The sequence below is a fragment of the Castanea sativa genome, chromosome 8, assembly GCF_040712315.1.
Source record: "Castanea sativa cultivar Marrone di Chiusa Pesio chromosome 8, ASM4071231v1".
Lineage (NCBI taxonomy): Eukaryota > Viridiplantae > Streptophyta > Magnoliopsida > Fagales > Fagaceae > Castanea > Castanea sativa.
The window spans coordinates 35793680-35815581 of record NC_134020.1 but is presented as its reverse complement, the minus strand read 5'-3'; positions in this window follow the sequence as shown (position 1 = coordinate 35815581).

Genomic DNA, 21902 nt, shown 5'->3' with positions numbered 1-21902 from the left:
GAATAGTGAAATCCGTGCAACTTCATGAACATAGACAAATTCTTGAACCACGTAAATACTATCTTGTGTGTGATTATTTTTTCTTTGGCGTATATTTTCTTTATTTTTGCATCTCACAAATCTGAGAATTTCGTACATATTCCCATCAATTGGTATTAGAGCCTAGGGTTAGGTTTGAGCAGGAGCAATTGCAGAGGAAACAAGAAAGGTGTCTGGAATAGAAAAATTTGATGGCACAAACTTTTGATTCTGAAGGATACAAATTGAGGACTATCTCTATAGGAAGAAGTTGCACCTAATGCTTTCAGGGGAGAAACCTACAACTATTAAAGATGATGAATGAACTCTTCCTAACAGACAAGTACTGGGAGTTATCAGATTTACCCTGTCAAGGTCTGTTGCACACAATGTTTGAAGGAGAAGACCACAACAAACTAATGAAGGTTTTGTCAAGTATGTATGAAAAACCGTCAGCAAACAACAAGGTGCATCTGATAAAGAAACTATTCAATTTGAATATGACAGAGAATGCATCATGAAGGAAAAAACTGGTTTTGTATCTCATAAAAAACACATAGCGGAAGTAACAAATAAGGATCTATTTCATTCACGATTGATAACATGCACTATGTAAATTTCAGAATTTAAGAACAAGATAGCGTACCTTGGTGTGGAGAAATTCAAAACAAAGATTAGGAGCACTTGGGAATACTTTTAATCTTCACTCCAATTCTACTTTACACCCAAGATGTGTGGTCTCTCAATCAGTTTTCAAAGGGAAAATGAAAGTGTGTCTCACACTCTCTCACACACCGTTTCTTATTTTTCTTTTCTTTCTCACTTATAAAAATTATGTATGTTTCTCCCTTTATAACTAACTGATTATCTAATTGGTCTGGCCTATTGGGCCTTTCCAATTGGGCTTTAGTGTGTGGCTTGGAGTGGGACCCAAATGGACCAATAAGACACTAGCTCCAATGGGCCTTGGGCTTTTCCGTCAACTCTTGACAAGTCCAAAGTTATCATTAATTATATTTAATACCACTATATAAATATAATTGCACTCTAGGCCTTATTAATAAATTATATCCCAAGACTTTATTATACATGCAACCCTTTCATAAAATATTCGTAGTAACACAAAGTTATAAATGTAGACTGCCAATTTGTAAATTACTACATCTTATCCTTGAGTACCCGGTTTAATTCTTTAAAGTTATTCATTATATATTTATGAAATTCAATTTCATAAATATATACTTTAGTAATTTCTTACTAAAGTGGTTAGGCCTAACTCTTTGAATAACTGAACCCATTAAACTTATCTCAAGGGAATATTTTATATCTCCATCAAGAAACTATGAATTCCATCTTGAGAATATATGTTCCATCAACACTAAATGTGGCTGCCCAACATACTGAGGTTTTGACCGTCACTTTAGATCTCACTCCTGATATATCAAAGCAACCTACACCTCATGATCATGTCCATTATTCTCTTAGGATTAAGAGTCCATGCAAATAGAAGTTGTGAGATTTATTATTCATTTGACAGTCGTTAGGTGAATAATAAATCTCACAGCGGTCCTATTCAATATGTCTTCACTCTTAAAACATATCAACATATCAACTAGAAGTCTCCACTTCCATGATCAAGACAAATCATCTTAGTTGATACGTTATAGTCTTCGCAGATGAAATGCCCAATTTCATCACCGATTACGAACTATAAATTCTGAGTTTACAAAGAACTTATGATTTACATCTTCTGTGACTTTTCACATAAATCACATACAATGCATCTCATAGACTATATGATAATGTTCCATATTCATGTTACCATTATTTTAGATAATAATAAAATAACTTTATCAATCACAATATTAAGTCATACATCATGTCATACATAATATCATACATAGCATCATACAATAGGATTTAAGGGCACTAATCCTAACAATCTCCCACTTGCCCTAAAGACTATTGTGCACTAATCTAACTCCCATTGCTTCCAAATGTGACTCGAAAGTCCTTTGAGGCAAGGCTTTAGTAAAAGGATCTGCTAGATTATTTGCACTCTCAATCTTTGCTACCACAACATCTCCACTAGCAACAATGTCTCGAATGATGTGGTACTTCCTCTCAATGTGCTTTCCTTTCTTGTGATTCCTTGGATCTTTGGATTATGCAACCGCTCCACTATTGTCGCAAAACAATGTGATGGGAACTTGCTCCATTCTCATAACACCAAGATCAGAAAGGAATTTCTTGAGCCAAACAGCCTCCTTTGTTGCTTCATAAGCAGTAACGTACTCTGCTTCCATGGTGGAGTCTACAATACAAGATTGCTTAACACTCCTCCAACTTATGGCTCCACCTCCCAAGGTGAAAATACATCCTGAAGTGGATTTTCTGAAATCTAGATCCGATTGAAAATCTGAATCTGTATAGCCAATGGGAATCAAATCCTCACTATGGTAAACAAGCATATAATCTCTCGTTCTCCTAAGATACTTGAGAATATACTTTACAGCTTGCTAATGTTTTGGTCATGGATTTGATTGATATCGGCTGACCATGCCAACTGAATAACAAATATCTGGTCTAGTACAAAGCATGGCATACATGAGACTTCTCACTGCAGAAGCATAAGGAGCTTGTCTCATCATATTTTCTTCCTCTTGAGTCTTAGGCCTTTGGTTATCAGACAGAGGAACTCCATGTCGAAAAGGAAGCAATCCTTTCTTGGAGTTTTGCATGCTAAACCGTTCTAGGACCTTATCTATATATCCAGCTTGTGATAAGCCTAACATCTTATTCTTGCGATCTCGCCAAAGCTTGATCTCTAGAATAAAGTTAGCCTCACCCAAGTCCTTCATATCAAATTGGCTTGACAACCAAACTTTAACCGATGGCATTACCCCTACATCATTCCAAATGAGTAGAATATCATCAACATAAAGTACTAGGAACATTACTACTTTGTCTCGATGTCTTTTGTACACACATGGTTCATTAAGATTTTGTTCAAAACCAAATGACTTGATTGCTTAATCAAATCTGATGTTCCATGACCTAGATGCTTGTTTAAGTCCATAAATGGACCTATTCAACTTACATACCATATGCTCTTGGTTCTTTGCTATGAAACCTTCCGGTTGCAACATGTATATTTCTTCTTCAAGATTGCCATTAAGAAATGTAGTCTTGACATCCATTTGCCAAATCTCATAATCATAATGAGCAGCAATGGATAAGAGAATTCTAAAAGATTTAAGCATGGCTACTGGCAAAAAAGTTTCATCATAATCAATACCTTCTTTTTGTGTATACCCTTTCGCCACTAGTCTTGCTTTAAAGGTTTCAACCTTTCCATCTATCCATCTCTTTCTCTTGTAAATCCATTTGCAACCAACAGGTTTAATGCCGTTAGACGCCTTTACAAGATCTCATACATGATTGGAATCCATAGAATCCATAGAATCCAATTCAGATTTCATAGCTTGGACCCAATGATGTGCATCTATATCATTTATTGCTTCATCATAAGTGTAAGGATCCGATTCAGCCTCTTCTAAGATAGCCTCATAAGTTTCTCCCAAACTTATGAATCTTATAGGAGGCCGAACAATTCTCCCACTACGACGAGACACCTGTGTACGAGACATCTCATGAGTAGTATCTTGTGGTGTATCTAATACAGTGACATCATCTCTAGTTTCATCCATTGGTTGTTCAACTACAGGTTCATTCATTTCAGCCAAGACAACTCTACTTCTAGGAGTAAAATTATTCATATAGTCATTTTCCAAAAATTTAGCATTTGTGCTAACAAACACTTTATTATCCTTATGACCATAGAATAAACCTCCAACTGTTCCTTTTGGATACCCTACAAAAAATACAACTTTTTGTTTTAGACTGTAACTTGTCAGACTTTCCTTTCAACACATGTGCTAGACAACCTCAAATGTGGAGATGTCTCATACTAGGCTTACGCCCATTCCACAACTCTACAGGTGTTTTAGGAATAGACTTCGAAGGTACTAAATTCAGAAGATACATTACAATATTTAAGGCATATCCCCAAAAAGAAATTGGTAGAGTCGAATAACTCAACATGGACCTAATCATATCTAAAAGAGTCATATTCCTTCTTTCTGCTACACCATTTTGTTGTGGAGTTCCAGGTGCAGTTAACTGGGATATAATCCCATTTTCAATCAAGTAATCCTTAAAATCACCAAGAAGGTATTCGCCACCTCGATCAGATCGAATGGCCTTTATGTGTTTACCCAATTGATTCTCAACTTCAGTTCTAAACTCTTTGAACTTTTCAAAGGTTTCGGACTTCCGTTTCATTAGGTACACATAACCAAATCTAGAGTAATCATCAGTGAAAGTAATGAAATACTCATAGCCACCTCTTGCTTGGATTGACATAGGACCACATACATCTGAATGTACTAGTTCTAGCAAATCTTGGGCTCTTCTACCCTTTGCATTAAAAGGCCGTTTGGTCATTTTACCTTCCAAACAAGATTCGTAAACTGGAAAACCATCAAAGTCCATGGGCTGTAAAAGTCCATCTTTGATTAGTCTTTGAATCCTACTTGAATTAATATGACCTAAACGCAAGTGCCATAGATATGCATCACTAGTAGAAGGAAACTTTCTCTTTAATGATTTCACATGAGAGCTACTATCTAATTCAGAATTGTATAATTCATGCTTATCAGGAGTTAAAATATAAAGATCATCCACATTATTGCTAGAACAGATAAACACTTTATCCTTCTTTGTTACAACATTGTCTTTCAGGATAACACAATATCCATGTTTACCTAAGTAAGTTGCAGAAATTAAATTCCTATGAACATTAGGTACATACAAACAGTCTTCCAATATTAAAACTCTAGACTTAAAACACAAATTAAACACTCCAACAGCTTCAACCGGAATCTTACTTCCATCAGCCAAAGTAAGAAATAGTTCTCCCTTATTCAACTTTCTGGTCTCTTGGAACCCCTGCAAAGAATTGCAGATATGATTAGTACAACCTGAATCTACACACCAGGAATCTGTTGGATTCTGTACCAAACATATTTCAAGAAGAAATGAACTTTTCATACCCTTATTCTTGGCAGCCTTGAATGTTGGACAATTCCTCTTCCAATGTCCTTTCTCACCACAATGGAAACACTTTCATTTGGTTTTCTTTCCTTTGTTGGCAACACCTAAGGCAATTTGTTTACCATCTTTCTTAGTGAAGTCCTTCTTCTTCTTCTTCTTCTTCTTACCCTTACCTTTCGACTTAGGTTGAGAAGTAGAAGCTTCACCCACATTGGCTTCAACACTAAAAGTATCAAGAATGCCTTCCGCCGCCACTAACTCATTCATTAATTCAGACAAAGAATAAATCTTTTTGTTCATATTATAATTGAGTCTGAATTCCTTGAATGATTCTGGTAGTGACTGGAGTATCATATCCACTTGGGATTCTCCATCAATGTCGGCACCTAAAACTTCTAATGTGTTCCGATTAGCAATTATCCTAAGACAATGCTCTCTCACTGAACTTCCTGCAGCCATTCTGGTATTATAAATTTGCCTCATGGTTTCTTGCCTTGTAGAACGGCCTTGCTCACCAAACATCTCCTTCAGACTATGCATTATGTCCGAAGCAAGTTCTACATCCTACATTTGATGATGTAGAACATTTGAGATAAATGCTAGGATATAGCACTTGGCCATCTCATTAGATTTCTGCCAACGATCATATCGTTGTTTTTCCTCAAGATGAGCATCTAATGAAGAAAAGGTAGGACATGGTTGAGTAAGCACATATTTGTGCTCTTCAGCAGTAAGAACAATGTCCAAATTTCTTTTCCAGTCAACATAGTTGGATCCAGTCAGTTTGTTTTGGTTAAGAATAGAAACAAGTGGGCTAAATGATGCCATGATAAAATCTGAAAATAATAAACATGAATATAATAAGTAAACTAGACATTATCAATTTAGCATATAAGCATATAATATGGAACCTTAACAAAACCATAAAATAATATATGCAACAACAACCCAATCTCATATTCAATATCCCTCAGCATAGAGTGAACATAAAATACTATGATTGATTGAGAACTATTCTCATTATTAGTTCTATCATGATAACTCTTATCAAACACTAATAATATGTCGTTTTATATTTAGCCTCTAAGTGATAATAGTAAGAACTCAGCATAGAGGATACTATAATACTTAGTCTAGTGTATACCATTGTCTAGAATCATGTGTAACCACATTTCATCCCTTTAACAGGCTTATTTTGTAGTACCATGATAAAACACCCTCCGCATGGAATGCAAAGCTCGAAACTAAGATAAGGTGTTTATCAAACCACTATAAACCAGGAAATTCAATCTTGTAGGACCATGAAATAAATACTCTCCGCATGGAATGCTAAGCTCGAGGCAAAGACAAAGTATATATTTCACACTATTATGAACCAACAATGGAGGCCGTGAGATCTAACCCTTGTATCTTTCTCCCACTAAATATTTTAAATTAAAGGTTTTTAAGATGAAGAACCATAATAATGCTAGACACGTGAAAAAATATAATCCTAATCTCATTAGGAATAAATTTCATTAAACTAGCATTAACAAATATAAATATATATAACGTAATAAAAACCCTTATTACATATAAAAATCCATATTATATTATATTATATTATATATAATATACAAATTAATATATGTAATATATAATTATTACATTATATATGTACAATTCTTGCTATGATTCATGCAAGATGGCCAATCCGTATCATGCAATGTAAATAAACCAAGGCACATTTCATGCAATAAAGGACAAAACATGCAATCAAGACAAAGTCAAAAAATGCACCAATGTCCTTCACATGCAATCCGTATAAACTATTAGCCTTGAAAAACTAATATACAAGCCATATACAAGCCATGCAATTAAAAGACCAAGCCATATACAAGCCATGCAATTAAAAGACCAAGCCATGCAATCCATAAATTTGAATTCCAAACCAAAACGGTGCAACAAAAGTCCAAGCTAGACAAAGAAAAGACCAAGTGATACATTATATACCAAGCCGCAATTAAGAATCCAGGAAGCATTTAATAACTTCCATTCAATAACTTCCATTTAACCGTACAATAAGCAAAAGTCCAAGCAATGCAATGACCAAAATCACACACTTGGCAATTATTGAATTCCAGTAACTAAATCCTTGTGAATGATAACACACGGCACAATATACAATCTCACTTGCAATATATTTGCGGATTCAATATGGAAGTATATATCCAATGCACTACTACAAGGCACGACACTATAAACTTCCATTCAATCTCACTTGCAATATATATTACAAACTAAGACTTCCATTAATGGTTATTGAATGAATGACCAATCCGTGCACTCTTGGTGTCATGCAAAACAATATATCGCATACATTGATCAATGCACACAAGGTTTATGGAACAATATCTTTATGCATAAATTTGAAAATACAAAGATAACGGTTTTCTAAAATTCTAAAATCCAATCACACGCTATACAATCATGACATGAAAACTTGGCTCTGATACCAATTGAAGGAAAAAACTGGTTTTGTATCTCATACAAAACACATAGCGGAAGCAATAAATAAGGATCTATTTCATTCACGATTGATAACGTGCACTATGTAAATTTCAGAATTTAAGAACAAGATAGCGTACCTTGGTGTGGAGAAATTCAAAACAAAGATTAGAAGCACTTGGAAACACTTTTAATCTTCACTCCAATTCCACTTTACGCCCAAGATGTGTGGTCTCTCAATCAGTTTTCAAAGGGAGAATGAAAATGTGTCTCACACTCTCTCACACACTGTTTCTTATTTTTCTTTTCTTTCTCACTTATAAAAATTCTGTATGTTTCTCCCTTTATAACTAACTGATTATCTAATTGGGCTGGCCTATTGGGCCTTTCCAATTAGGCTTTAGTGTGTGGCTTGGAGTGGGATCAAAAGGGACCAATAAGACACTAGCTCCAATGGGCCTTGGGCTTTTCCGTCAACTCTTGACAAGTCCAAAGTTACCATTAATTATATTTAATACCACTATATAAATATAATTGCACTCTAGGCCTTATTAATAAATTATATCCCAAGACTCTATTATACATGCAACCCCTTCATAAAATATTCATAGTAACACAAAGTCGTAAATGTAGACTGCCAATTTGTAAATTACTACATCTTATCCTTGAGTACCCGGTTTAATTCTTTAAAGTTATTCATTATATATTTATGAAATTCAATTTCATAAATATATACTTTAGTAATTTCTTACTAAAGTGGTTAGGCCTAACTCTCTGAATAACTGAACCCATTAAACTTATCTCAAGGGAATATTTTATATCTCCATCAAGAAACTATGAATTCCATCTTGAAAATATATGTTCCATCAACACTAAATGTGGCTGCCCAACATACTGAGGTTTTGACCGTCACTTTAGATCTCATTCTTGATATATCAAAGCAACCTACACCTCATGATCAGGTCCATTATTCTCTTAGGATTAAGAGTTCATGCAAATAGAAGTCGTGAGATTTATTATTCATTTGACAGTCGTTAGGAGAATAATAAATCTCACAGCGGTCCTGTTCAATATGTCTTAACTCTTAAAACATATCAACATATCAACTAGAAGTCTCCACTTTCATGATCAAGACAAATCATCTTAGTTGATACGTTATAGTCTTCGCAGATGAAATGTTCAATTTCATCACCGACTACGAACAATAAATTCTGAGTTTACAAAGAACTTGTGATTTACATCTTTTGTGACTTTTCACATAAATCACATACAATGCATCTCATGGACTATATGATAATGTCTCATATTCATGTTACCATTATTTTAGATAATAATAAAATAACTTTATCAATCACAATATTAAGTCATACATCATGTCATACATAATGTCATACAGAATATCATACATAGCAGCATACAATAGGATTTAAGGGCACTAATCCTAACACATCAGTAGCACAACATCTGAATGAATTTAACACCATCACAAATCAATTGCCTTTTGTAGAAATTAATTTTGATGATAGGATCTGTGCAATGATCGTTTTTGCATCTTTCCCAAACAATTAGGAGGCTATGAGAATGGCAGTAAGCAATTCTACTAAAAAAGAAAAGCTGAAGTACAATGACATACAAGATCTAGTTTTGGCTGAGGAGATTCACAGAAGAGATGTAGGTGAAATCGCAGGGTCTAGTTTTGTCCTAAACCTTAAGAAAAAAAGGTAGAGGTAATGACAGAAATTCAAATTGGGGCAGATCAAAATCCAAATATTCCAATCGGAACAAAAATAAATCTAGATTTGGCCAATAGGTACAATGTTGGAACTATGGCAAAACTGGCCACTTTAAGAGGCACTGCAAAAGCCCTAAGAAGAAGAATGATGATGATTCTGCTAATGTTGTAACAAATGAGGTATAGGATGCATTGCTTCTTGCTGTAGATAGTCCACTTGATGATTGGGTTTTGGACTCAGGAGCTTCGTTTCATACCACTCCACACCAAGAAATCGTACAAAACTACGTTGAAAGTGATTTTAGTAAGGTGTATTAGGCTAATGAAGAAGCTTTAGATGTTATGGGTATGGGAGACGTCCGGATTATATTGCCTAATGGGTCTGTCTGGTTATTGCAGAAGGTTCGTCATATTCCTGACCTAATGAGGAATTTGATTTCTGTAGGGCAACTTAATGATGAAAGGCATGCAATACTATTTGTTGGTGCTCATGGAAAGAAAACTGGTACTCTGTATATGACCTCAAGTCTAAGAGACACAATTGCAGTTGCTAAAGCAGGTACTGATGCAAGTTTGTGGCATCGCAAACTTGGTCACATGAGTGAGAAAGGGATGAAGATGCTACTGTCAAAAGGAAAACTACCAGAACTGAAGTCTATTAATCTTGACATGTGTGAAAGCTACATTTTAGGAAAGCAGAAAAGGGTAAGCTTCTTAAAAACTAGGACACCAAGGCTAGAAAATTGAAGTTAGTACACACTGATTTGCGAGGGCCTTCTTCGATTGCATTCCTTGGAGGTTCAAGGTACTACATTACTTTCATTGATGACTCAAACAGAAAAGTATAGGTTTATTTCCTGAAAAATAAATATGATGTATTTGAGACTTTTAAGAATTGGAAGGCCATAGTTAAGCTAGAAACAAATTTAAAAGTAAAATGTCTGAGGTCAAACAATGGAGGAGAGTACATAGATGGAGGGTTCAATAAGTATTATGCTACAAATGGAATTAGGATGGAAAAAACCATTCTTGGGATACCACAGCAAAATGGCGTGGTTCAGCACATGAACAGAATTCTCAATGAGCGTGCTAGGAGTATGAGGTTGCATTCTGGATTACCAAAAACTTTCTGGGCTAATGCTGTTAATACTACAGCTTACTTGATAAACCGAGGACCATTAGTTCCCACAGAGTTCAAAATTCCTAAAGAGGTTTAAAGCAATAAAGAGGTAAAGTTTTCCTATATAAAAGTTTTTTGTTGTGTTTCTTATGTTCATATTAATTCTAATGCTCATAGTAAACTTGATGCAAAGTCTAAAATATGTTTTTTTGTTGGCTATGATGATGATAAATTTGGCTACCGGTTTTAGGATGAACATAACTAAAAAATCATCAGAAGCAGAAATGTGATATTTAATGAACATGTTATGTACAAGGACAGATCAACTGTAGTGCCAGATGTTACAAAGATAGATTAAAAGAAATCTGAGTTTGTCAACTTAGATGAATTGACTGAAAATACTGTCCAAAAAGGGAGCGAAGAAGATAAGGAGAATGCAAATTCACAGGTAAATCAGAGTACGCTTGTAGCTGAAGTTCGTAGATCCTCTAGGATCACTAGACCTCCACAGTGTTATTCACCCACTTTAAATTATCTACAGTTGACTGATGGTAGTGAGCTAAGTGTTATAATGAAGCCTTGCAAGATGAAAATTCAAGCAAGTGGGAGTTAGCCATGAAAGATGAGATGAATTCTTTGTTGGGGAATCAGACATGGGAACTGACTGAATTGCCAAAAGAAAAGAAGGTTTTTTAAAGGAAGTGGGTATGCAAAACAAATAATGAGTATGATGGTAGCAAAGGCTACGAGGCTAGATCAATTGTCAAAGGGTTCCAACAGAAGAAGGGTATCGACTATTCAGAAATATATTCCCCAGTTATAAAGATGTCAACAATTAGACTGGTACTGGGAATGGTGGCTGCAAAGAATCTACATCTTGAGTAGTTATATGTAAAGATAGCATTCCTTCATGGTGACTTGGAGGAAGACATTTACATGAGTTAGCTAGAAGGGTTCATTGTTCAGGAACAAAAGAGTCTAGTCTACAAATTGAGAAAGAGCTTGTATGGCCTAAAACAAGCTCTAAGACAGTGGTACAAGAAATTTGATAGTTTTATGTATAGAATTGGATTCAAGAGATGTGAAACTGATCACTGTTACTATGTTAAGTTCTTTGACAATTTTTACATCATTTTACTGTTGTATGTGGATGATGTGCTCATTGCGGTGTCTAGCACTGAGGAGATTAATAATCTGAAAAAACAATAGTCAAAACAGTTTACAATGAAGGATTTGGGAGCTGCAAAACAAATCCTTGGTATGAGAATCACTAGAGATAAGGCTAATGGCACATTGAAGTTTTCACAGGCAAAATATGTGAAGAAGATTCTCAGCAAGTTCAACATAAATGAAGCTAAATCAGTGAGCACACCCTTGGATGGTCATTTTAGACTACGTAAAGAACAGTCACCGAAGACAAAATAAGAAAGGGACCATATGAGCAAGGTGCCCTATGCCTCAACTATTGGCAGCTTGATGTATGTTATGGTATCTACAAGGCTAAACATTGCACATGCAGTGGTAGTTGGGAGTAGATACATGAGTAGGCTAGGAAAGAAGTATTGAGAGGCAGTCAAGTGGATTCTGAGGTACTTGAAAGGCTCAACAGATACATGTTTTTGCTTCATAGGTGCAAATTTGAAACTGCAAGGTTATGTAGATGTTGATTTAGCAGACGATATTGATAGTAGAAAGAGTACTACTAAGTTTGTATTTACTCTGGGTGGTACAGCTATATCTTAGGTTTCAAATTTACAAAAAAATGTTGATTTATCTACTACATAAGCTGAGTATGTCACAACAACTAAAGCAGGAAAGGAGATGATTTAGCTACATATCTTCTTGAATGAATTGGATAAGAAGCAGGAGTTGGGCATTCTACACGATGATAGTCAGAGTACAATTTTTCTTGCTAAAAAATCAGTTTTTCATTTAATGTTAAAGCATATACAAATAAGACATCATTTTATCTGTTACCTTATTGCAAATAAACTAGTAATACTTGAGAAGATTTATGGATCTAAGAACCCGTCAGACACGTTGACTAAGGGTGTCACTATTGAGAAGCTGAAGCTGTGTGCAACTTTAGTTGGTCTTCTAACTTCAAGACAGGAGGATGAGTTGCAGTGATGAGGGATTTTTTTTAGAGGATTGCAATTGATGTTGGTGATTGAACAAGTCTCTAACTGGGAGATTTGTTGGGATTTGTGGAGCCTAATTGTGTTTAATTTGGATTATGACTCAACCTGAAATAATATTGTTACAATTTTTAATGGGAGATTTTCTAAGGTTTAGTCTATGGAGCGGAGATTTTCCGAACCATGTAAATACCTTATTATGTGTGATTATTTTTTCTTTGGAGTATATTTTCTCTATTTTTGCATCACATAGATCTGTGAATTTCGCACGTATTCCCAATAGTTCAAAGCATTAAATGCGAAAGTGATGGATACTTTACTTACATTTTTCATTTTCTTGCTTGACGACAAATCTTCCTTCTTTTCCTTGGTTTATGCCCGATGGTCTTCAAAATTGGGCCTCGGCCCTTCCGAGGACATGCTAGTATCCTCAGGGTCCTCAGGTATTTTGGTTTCCTTGGGCTTGTGGTTGAGTTATTATATTTGTCTCGAGGATTTGTTGATAGTACTTTCCAAAGTCTGTTCTTTTGACATTGAGCTTCTCTCATTCATCTTTGTCCTCGCTTCTCATCCTCCCACACATTCCTTAAAGAGCTCGGGAGTCACAAAAGCTTTCTTCACTTCTGCCTAGACACAAAAAGTGTTAAATTATTGATTGTTTCAAAAGTTTAAACTATTAAAAAATAGTAAATGTAATCATTTAAGTATAATTTTAACATTCTCTCTAATGTGTGAGCCTAAACTTACCCTTAAAGAAGTAGAGCTTAACACGTGAGATTTTTAACATTTTAAATGAGTGGTAAAGTAAAGATATTGATCGAACTCAAAATTTCATGCTCTAATACCATATTAAATTACCATTTGTCCCAAAAACTTAAGCTATCAGAAAATAGTAAATTTAATCATTTAATTAAAATTCCAACAAAAATACAAGTAAAAAAGAATGAGTTACGAGCCTAATTTTGATATGTTAGTCCTACATTTACGAGTTTAAACCCAAAAAAATAAATATATTGTACGAGTAATTTTTTTTTTGTAAATGACAGTTCTTTTTTTTTTTTTCATTTCCTTGTGTGTTTGTGTGTATATATATAAATTCAAAGAGGAATGTACATAAAACAAAATAAAATAATTCACACAAGGCACAAAATTTAACATATTTTGATCAATTTTATCATTACAAACTATATGAATTTTAAACCTATGACTATCATAAACTAGACTCGCATACTCTCACAACTAGTACTCATTATCTTCACAAATACAAATGCGCTCAGAATCTATCACAAATATAAAACTAAGCAAATCGCAAAACACCAAATAAAAAACTCTCAATATCAATTAACAAACTTACAAATGAGATAGTTAGAATCCCAAACCTCCAATACACCCGATTGTGCTCTCGTACTCATACATTAACAAACACTTCATAGACATAGGTATTTTTCATTCCCAAAAAAATTACCAAATTACTCTTTGAAGAAACCCTTTATGTACTTTTAAGAGCCTCTTGATAATGCATCAACATTTGGAATTGACTGAGTAGAAAGGAAAAAATATATATGATATGTAGAACACTAGAAATTCTGAGGAATATTCGATTAGAGTTAAATATGATGGTAAGCCCATAATAGTCAAGTTTCAAAATCCTATTCATAATGCATCAAAATTTTTACAAATGGAAAATTTTAATTTTGTCTTAAAACCTATATCGGTTGATGTTGCAAATCAATTGTTGGATTACTTAGACCCTTGTACACTCAAATTGTTTAACCTAATTAATTAATCAAGTTGATACTTAGGTTTATTATTCAAATCTAAGTTAAACACAAACAATCATATCACTAAGTACAGAAAAGTAAAGAAGACAAGCGATATGATGACCTAGGAAAACTTATAAAACCATCTAGTTTCAAGGTAAAAAACCTAGGGAGGATTTAATCTAAACTATCCTAAAGACAACAAATTCACTATATAGAATGGAAGTTTTACAATAAATTTTTCCCTAAATTTAAAGTTACCTCTTATAGTACTTACTTTTTGTTCTGTTTAGATCCCTTAAACCAGATTGTTTAACCTAATATATTAGCCAAGTGATTGCTTAGGTTAATTATTCAGATCTAGGTTAAATAATAATAAATCATATCATGCACAACAACGGAAAAGTAAATAATACCACAATATGATGACCTAGGAAAACCGATGAAACAAATCGTTTCAAGGTAAAAACTTGAGGAGGATTTGACCTAGTAATCTTCAAGGTAAAGCAAATTTACAATAAGAGAATTGAGATTTTTACAATTAGATTTAACCATAAATCTATTGCTACCTCAGTAACTTATTGACATGACCACGTGCAAGCTCCGAAACCACGGACTCCTTCTTTCCTTAAATTTAATGCAACACAAGCACCCACGCTTGTGACTTTGAGATCCCACTCAAAAGTTTCAGATCACCCTCAGTTGTTGATCTTTGTAGCAGCAACTAGGTTCTACCACCGCTTGATTGTAGATTCTGCTCCAGCAGACTCTTGTGTAGTTAGAAGTATAAAACCTCTCAGATCTTACAAAGAGTAACACACGAGTCTTCCAAAAGTCTGAAAAACATAGCTAGAGTTTCCCTTTTATATGAGGACAAGTTAGAGTGAAACCCTAAACATTTTCACGGGCTTGGGCTTGTTTCAAAATTCTGTAGAAATTTTTTTTTCTACAATTCTCGATCAATTGGGCCTAATTCTTGATTGATCGAGCTTGAAAGATTTTGACTCCTCTTTTCTGCAATTAGCTCGAACTTGAAGCTTGAAACATACATCTTTGAGCATTGTCTAACACATAGATTAGACATGTTTTATTCTAAGTTTGCCAACACATACAAAATATGATTCTAAACATTTAATCTTAAATCTTTAGAACCTAACACTTACTCACATGACCACACACAGCTCCGAATCCACCAAACAATCATATTGCTAAGTGCAAAAAAGTAAAGAAGACAAGCGATATGATGATCCAGGAAAACCAATAAAACTATCTAGTTTTAAGGTAAAAAACCTGGAGAGTATTTAGCCTAAACTATCCTTAAGACAACAAATTCACTATATAGAATGGAAGTTTTACAATAGATTTTTCCCTAAATTTAAAGCTACCTCTTGTAGTACTTACTCACATGACCACACATAGCTCTGAATCCACGAATTCTTCTATTTGAATTTGTCACACACAAACACCCCTGTTTGTGACACTGAGATCTAACTCAAAATTTTAAATCATCAGCTATGTATGATCCTGTTGCATCAACTTTAGATCTACCAGTTCTAATAATGTGTAGATGAAATTTTAGTAGTGACTTTGAAAGGAAAGGCACAATACCTTTTAGGTCTCAAAAGAAAAGCTCCAAAGTGTCTTCATAACGTGTCATAGGGTTTCCTTTAAATACTTAATGAAATAAATCTGAAACTCTAATCACTTAATGGGCTTAATGAGCTGTTGGCCCTTAATTAAATTTTGCAGATCCATGTCTTGATTAGGCGAGCCTTCTTCTCGTTTGGTTGAATCTGGCATGTTTCGAATTCCTGAACCTGTAGCTTTCTTCTTCTTGTATTTTGACTAGTAATATCTTAAGCTTTTTCTAATCGTACCTCTAGACTTAAGAATCTATATCTAAACAAGTTTGTGATCATGGTTCGCCAAAAGTAATCAAGAAAATTTTCTACATTAATAATCACATTGGTTTGAAAGTGACTTTCAACTAAAGAGGTACATTATATAACTCCCACATCTCCTAGAAAACATGCTTACAATCATGTAAAAGAATTTTGATTCTTTTTTCTTTTTGATTTTTGCTCTTTTTGTTTTTTTTAGCACAATTAGAGATATCATGCATGGGTATATAGGAGATAAAAAAGAAAATACGCTTGTAACATTTTTTATTTTCCTTTTTTTTATAACGTCTCGTTTTATCTAGTTGTGCAAGTGCTACACCTTACCAAGCACAACGTTTATGATTTGCACACAAGTATTCATGATTGGCGAGTAACAGTGATGAGATGGTTATTTATGACTCTCTCCTAGGATTTTCTAGTCCTTATGATCAAATAAATGTGACATCAAAATCAAAATCGTTTGTTTAAAGATTATAAACAACTCACACAATTAGGCACTACATAACACAAACCAGCAAAGCGCAAAAAGTAGCTCATCAAAGCTAAACAAGGTACACAGTTATGAAATGCAAATTTCATTGGCCAACCTTAATTACACACTTAGTGGTGTGCAATAAAAAAAAATTTTAAAAATCTTTTATGTTTTTATAATATGACCAAAAATAAAAAAAACCACACATTATGCTAAATGAATAACATGCAAAAACAATGCTTGACAATACTCAACTAAGCTATAGAGGGTACACAAATAAAAAATATTTATTTCTTAATTAATTCATGAGTACATGTACTATCTAGTACATACTCATACAAAATCAGAGATAGCTCATGTACTTAGTTATGCAACACATACTTTTCAAATTTTGTCCACAATATCAAGCATATTTTAAGTCAAGAGATAGATATTATAATTTGTTTAATCCTAAAAAAAAATTAAAAACAAGACTTAAAATAAAATATTTTTATATTTTTGAAAGTTTTCAATGTTTTTGGATTTTTTTTTTTATTTGAATAATCAAAACAACTTAAGAAAATAAAATGACCAAAAACAAAAAGTAAACATGTCCACAAATAATTGAAAGAATTAAATCAATGACAAATAAACAACACTCACCTTAGCAAATCTTTTCTCACTCATATAGCACGCATCTTAGGCTTTGTAGGTGAAAAACCATGAGAAATAGTGTGTATTTGAGGGATTGTACAATTCTTTTGAGAAAGACTGAAATCCTGCAATTTTCTTTCACAAGCCAACAACCTTAAATTTTTCAAAAGCACATGAAACAATTTATCAGGACTTATTGTAGGAGATATATTATCACATATTCTAGACTGAAACAAAGAATGCTTAATTTCAAATGACAGTTAGGACGAATGTGATCAAGAACACCACAAAAGTGACAGACAATAACAAATTTAGGAATATCAATATTCCCATAGGCAAATCTGGTCACAAGTTTTGGTTCATGCCTCAACAAAAAACAATTTGGTCTAAAGTGACCAACAACACCACAAAGGTGACATGTAGGCACAAAAATAGATTTCTTTTGCATTCTAGCAGTAGGTTTAGACATAAGTTTAGAAATTTCAGCATCTACATCAAAACTTTTACCTTTGTTTAACCTAGCAACATAATCTTTTTCTTTATGATTCCTCTTGAAAGAAGGAACATAAACTTTGTTAGCTTAGGCTTAATAGAAATGAAAAATAGAAACAGATCTGTCATCAACAATAGGTTTGGTACAAGACAATATTTTCAATTCAGTTTTAGACTCAGCTGACTCTTATTCCAAACTTTTCATCTTTTCATCCTGAGAGGAAAATTGTTTTCTAAAAAATTCATTCTTTTCATTAGAGTCAACCAATCTCACAATCAATTCCTCTTTTTCAAGATTAGCCAATTTTAACCATTCCTTGAATTTCTTAGCAATTTTCATAGATTTAGATAATTCCCTACAGAGACTTTCACAGTCATGAATAATATCAATAGAAGCATTGATGTCCTTTTTATCCAAATTATCACAAATATGAGCATAAAGGCACTTGAAATCATCCATGATAACAAGGATCAAGGATCAACTCTAGGTAAGACTACCTAATCAAGAGCTAACCATACCACTTGTTTGTTTATTTAGACCCATATACACTTAGATTGTTTGACCTAATTAATTAACCAAGTTGATATTTAGGTTTATTATTCAGATTTAAGTTAAACACAAACAATCATATCACTAAGTGAGAAAAAGTAAAGAAAACAAATGATACGATGACCCAAGAAAATCAATGAAACCGTCCAGTTTTAAGGTAAAAAACCTAGGCAGGATTTAACCTAAACTATCCTCAAGATAACAAATCACTATATATAATGGACATTTTACAATAGATTTTTCCTTATATTTAAAGCTATCTCTTGTAGTACTTACTCACATGACCACACGTAACTACGAATCCACATACTCTTCTATCTGAATTTGTCTCACACAAACACCCCCGTTTGTGACTCTAAGATGCCACTCAAAGCTTTAAATCATCATCTATGTATGATCTTGTTACAACAACTTCAAACCACCGGTTCTAATAATGTGTAGATGGAACTCCGGTAATGACTTTGAAAGGAGAAGTCATGGTACCTTTTAGATCTCAAAAGAAAAACACCAATGTGTCTTCAAAACGTGTCTTAGGATTTCTTTTAAATACTTAATGAAATATAAGCTATTGGGCCTTAATTAGATTCTATAGATTCGTGTCTTGATCGGTAGAACCTAGCATGTTTCGAATTTTCGAACCTATAGCTTCCTTCTTCTTGTATTCTGACTAGTAATATCTTGAGCATTGTCTGACTATACTTATAGACTTAGAAATCTATATCTAAATAAGTTTGTGTTCACGGTTTGTCAATTATTCTAAACTTTTAGAAATTAACATTAATCATAGGCGAATGAGAAGAAATTTTATGCTATGGAATCTTAAAGATAAATTTTTAAATCAGATCAAGTTATTGAGGTATTCTGAGTATCTATTTATTTAGATATAAATATTTTAATTTCAAGTCAAAACTCAAGGGCAAGTTTCATTTTTGTGGAGGAGTTAGTTGTAGTATAAAATATGAGAGCTAATTTTTTTTCATTTATTAAAATTATTTTAAATATTTTTATGTAAATTTTAAAATTTTAGGCTTATTGAATGTTTTAAGTCTTTTATAGTAAAATTAGACTTCTATTTTGGTAGTGTATCAATTTTTTAGGAATGATTTTACTTGGAAAATAAATTTATGAAACCTAAATAAAATTGCAATTTGTAAAACGAAAATAAAATTTTTATAATTCTACAAAATCGATTATCTTTTTTAAAAGTAAATTCTAAAGTGTTTTTTTTTTTTTTTGTGGATTTGAAAAACCCTTTATGGATTTGAAAGTTTGCATCTAATTAAAATGAGATCTAACCTTTTTATGATTCCCATTCTGCCTTTAAAAAAATTTCATTTAGTAAGGCAATGAAAATAATTAATTGTTACATTAGTCTTTGTAATTAATTTTGTTGTTTCTCTTATATTTCTACAAAATCAATTTTTTTTTAAGTTCCTAAAAAAATTATCTTTTTTAAAAGTAGATTCTAATTGTTTTTCGGATTTGAAAACCCCTTTTATGGATTTGAAAATTTGTATCTAATTAAAATGAAATCTAACCGTTTTATGATTTCCATTCTAGCTTAAAAGAAAATTCATTGAGTAAGGCAATGGAAATAATTCAATGGAAATAATTAATTGTTACATTAGTCTTTGTAATTATTTTTGTAGTTTCTCAAATTTTATTATTGTTTTTTCTTTATGAATTTATTATTGATACTTTATTGATGACAACAAAAAATGATAATAGCAAATGTGGTGATGATGTTGGAACTTGGGAGATGTTAGTATGAGATTTTGAACATTTTGTATTTAAGGCATAATTCAATGAAAGTGACCTAACTAGGACAATTAATTAAAGAAGCTAACTCTTTCCCAAGTTAAAGGGGGAGCACAAATTATTGTCTCATGTTCTGCGGTGCCTCCCAATTTTCTACTCCAAAATGAACGGCGATTTCTCCTCTCCTTGTGATTGTTGAATCAATGAATTCAAACCAACATGATTCATGTGATTGGAAATATGGTATATTCATGGAATTTTGAGGTGAACGGTTGAGTTTACTCGATCCGTTCGGTCAACAAGTCCGTCACGCAGTAAACAATCTTTTTATATATAAAAATAAATAAAAAAGAGAGAGAGACAAGAGGAAAGAAACAACAAAATATTTTGGTCCAAGAAAAGGGAAGAATTTTTCTGTTGAATCAGGCGTACTCATTGGTCCAAGAAGTAAGAACAAATAAAAATAGTGCTGTTGAATAAGTCATAGTTGACATACTCAGGATTTTATTATTATTATTATTTATAACTACTCAGGATGTTACTAGCTTCAATAAAAGTAATTATTCGTAAAAGAAAAGAAAAGAAATTTAAAAAAAGGAAAAAAAGAAGAAGATGTTATTATCTTCTATTTTGACTTATCTAATTTAGATTGGAATCCAATAACCAAATTAGTGAACTCGAAGAGGTTGTTGTATATCATATATGTACCAAATTAGTAAACTTGTAGAGGTTGTGGTATATCATATGTGTCATAAACGATAAGACATAGTAATATTTATGCGAGCTGGGGATAAAAATAAATAAAGGGTCCAAGATCTTAATATGTCAAAAATTTAACTACAATTGCCATTTGTAAGAAAAATATTATCAGAAGATAAATTTGAACACATAAGATCTACTCTATTATGGTGATATATATTGTCATATCAACCCACAACAGAGCTTGTGAGCAGCAACAATTATATAGTTTGACCAAAGATGGATCAAATGCATAATGCATCTTCCTATGAAATCCAAACTAAGAACCCAAAATATCTCAAATGAGAAAGAAAAGAGTAAAAGACAGGGTTAAGATCAAATTATTTTAACGAGTCAACATTTTTCTAATGATTCTTAATATATATAGTAGGTTAGTAGTGTGTGTCTGCTCTAATGGGCCTTTCAATGTTTTTACTACCATTTGCTAAATTTAACTTCAAAAAGACAATGTTTGAAGCGAGGGAGAGAGACTTTTTTTTTTTGAGATACAAGAGAGAGAGACTCACGTGCAATGAAAGATTCTTAACTTGCAGGTTACAGCTAGCTATATTCAAATTAGGTGTACAACACTGCAAACTTTGCTTCTTTCTTTTCTTTGATAAGGATGGTATATAAGCTTTGGCCGCTGGTCCTGATGTTGAAATTGAAAAAAGCGACAAAGCCAAGAAAATAATGTGACATACATTCTCTCAATGGACAAATGCCAAGTCGGTGGTCATCATTAAATGTTCAATATTAGATTAGAATCAATTGTTTGTCAAAAAGTTGACTATCGCTACTCACTAGCCCTACCTCCTTGGCCATGATGGTACAGTTCTTTTGAGTACCCTTTTTTAAAATTTAAAAAAAAAAAAACTATTTTTAATTTTTAAATAATAAAGTTAATATTAATAGTTGTTATTTTGTTGTTAACTTAAATGTATAAAGAAAATACAATCACTTTCTCAACAAAAAAAAAAAAAAAAAT